Source organism: Carlito syrichta, unplaced genomic scaffold (genome assembly GCF_000164805.1).
Source record: "Carlito syrichta isolate Samal-C Ts95f unplaced genomic scaffold, Tarsius_syrichta-2.0.1 Scaffold303656, whole genome shotgun sequence".
Classification (NCBI taxonomy): domain Eukaryota; kingdom Metazoa; phylum Chordata; class Mammalia; order Primates; family Tarsiidae; genus Carlito; species Carlito syrichta.
The window spans coordinates 9,623-12,375 of NW_007247752.1; positions in this window are offsets into that span (position 1 = coordinate 9,623).

Consider the following 2,753-nt stretch of genomic DNA (forward strand, 5'->3'; position numbering starts at 1 on the left):
GACTCAATATCATAGGAAACAACTGTGGTATATGCATCAGTGGAGGTGACATCCAGGTCGTTTACTACCTAACATTCTGTAAAGAAAAGCCCAAGCCATGATGAAATATCTTAACTCTAAAATACTTCATACTACTACTTGGCGTGTAAGAATCAAACTTATTGGCTCACTGCCCTAGGTTTTAAAAAGTCCTATGTAGGAAGAAAGGTGGCTAGCTTTTGAAATTAAAAGTGAAAGAGGCCATACCACTTAGTCCTAGGAACTCAGTGTAAGGAACCAGACTCCATTTCAAGTCACGTAGGACCCTGGGACAATTAGTTCTCTCCTTTCTCTAAGTTTCAGTGTTCTAATCTGTGCATGAGGGGCTATCTCTACAAATTTATTTGAGAACTAACTAAAATGAGGCATAGAAATGACAAAGCCTATTACCAGATGCATCACAAACACTAGATAGCTATTATTATGAGTTCTTATTACAAAACGTTTATATGGAGCATGAATCCTAAATTAAGATTAATGGATATGGTGAAACTATCATTTGGAAGTTTTAAAGATATTTTCTTAACTAAAAGATTATATGATCATAGCTCTTTTCAACTATGGCTAATAACAGAAGATGCACAGTACCACTCTGGTAATCAGTTTAATATTAAGATTGGCATTAAATAAACAACAAAGATATGGACTGTTAACATATAAGTAGCAACACAGATAATCAAAGATAATAAGAAATACTCAAAAGAAAATATCATCTTAAAGGGGGGCAAAATAAAACTGAATTGAGAATTCCCTTCACTCAAAACTTAAAGAAACTAATTGTTCATTTAAAAAAGGTAGGACTCAACAAATATAAGGTATCAGCAGTTTTTTTAAAAGTGGGCAAACTTTATGACATAGATTTTGAACATACCGTTCATTTACTCATAAGACTGTTCTTACTTACCAACCCTAAGGTGGTACTAAGAAAGAAGGCAAATAAAGAAAATTTTAAGATATTGTTTAATACAATTTCACTGTCCCTGCTTTATACCCATTGGAGAAAAGCAGATTAAATATGGGGTTTCACTTGGCAAAAAACTGAAGAAAAGTCATTAAATGTGAACTTTTCTCTCTATCCCCACATGTACTCTGTAGAGCAAGATAACAGAGATTCACACCTTGGTGTTACTAGGAAGGGGTAGGAAAATATGGAGAAGGAAAATATCCATAATCACATAAGCATAACAAACTGTGACTTAAGAGTACTGAAGGAAATAGAGAAAACAAACTTGCTGAGGGAACAAGAAGCTTAATAGATGGATAAGTTGTGATTCAGTGGAATTCTATGAAACAATGAAAAGAAACTCCACCTACATCCAGCCACATGGAGGAGTTTCATAAATGTAATATTGAACCTAGAGAAGAAAACTCATTAGGAATAGACACAGTTTAATTTTATGTTGCTAAGGAATGCAGAATAAACGTATCAAAATTTTTTATTTTAATACATACAAATATACATTAGCTTGCCTGTATTTTAATGCAGCAACACAGATTTATTTTTTCCAGTATGGGTCTACAGATTAGTTTCTCTTTATTTTTTTTTTTTTTTAATCTTTGGTAATTTCCAATAAGAACCAAAAACTTCAAAACAACAATGAAACAAACTGTGTGTGTAGAGTGTCAATTCGTATGGTAAGTTGTTTGACTAGAAGTGAGTTAAGTAAGTGGCATAGAGTAAAATTGAAGTGATCTATTGAAAATAAATGCAGGGAAAAGCGACAAAGAGATAGAAACAAATAGATAAAAAGATCATCAGCTGTGGTGGGAGGGACAACAATGATTCAATAGAAAATATTTATCCCTCCTACAATATTGAACTCAAAAAAAGCAGAAAAAGCATTTAAACATATAATAAAAAGTTTTTCCTTAAATAAAGAAAAATTTCAAACTGTTAATAGAAAGACACTGCAGTATATGCCAGGAAAAACTGACATATAAAATAATCAACAGTGATCTTTTTACAATTTTTTTTAATTTTCAGAGCAAGAAATATTTCTTGAGACATTTAGGGGTGAAAAAATGAGTCACTTAAAAGTAAAAAATTAAGCTGGGCTCAGAGCACTCCAAATAATGTACCATGCCAAAAAATAATATAGCAATGATGTCCACAAATTTATGAGGTAAATAAAATGTGAACCAACTATTTTAGACCCAGTTAAGTTGTTTTCCTAGAATTCAAGAAATTATTGCTGAATATATATAAATATAGAACTAAAACTAAACAAGTGAGTGAATTAGATTTCAAATATATATATCAATAATATAAAATTTGACAATATCATAATACATTCTTAATGTCTTTCACAATCTTTTTTTCTTAATGTAAAAAGATTTTTTTTAGAAATGAATAATCCTTGTGATGGAAAACAGTCATTTCTATAGCTTGTTTATCTTCTAAATTCAAGTAAAATTAAAAATAATGCATTTTATTGTTAAACAATTTTACCACATTAGCTCATCTTTATAAAACTACTTTTTCTGTCCAGTCTTCTTTTATTAAATGCACAAAAAGAAATCTGAAATTATAGTTACTTAATATTAATTCAGTGGTTATTTCTGATTGGTGAAATTTGGTACATTCTCCTCTAAAGTCTGAACTTTTTATAATGCATTTTGATGCCATTGTAATGTATTTTATAAACAGAGCAACATTATAATACTAAAAAGAAAAAGTTGGACTACATAGGAAATAGTAGGTACAATGAAGACAA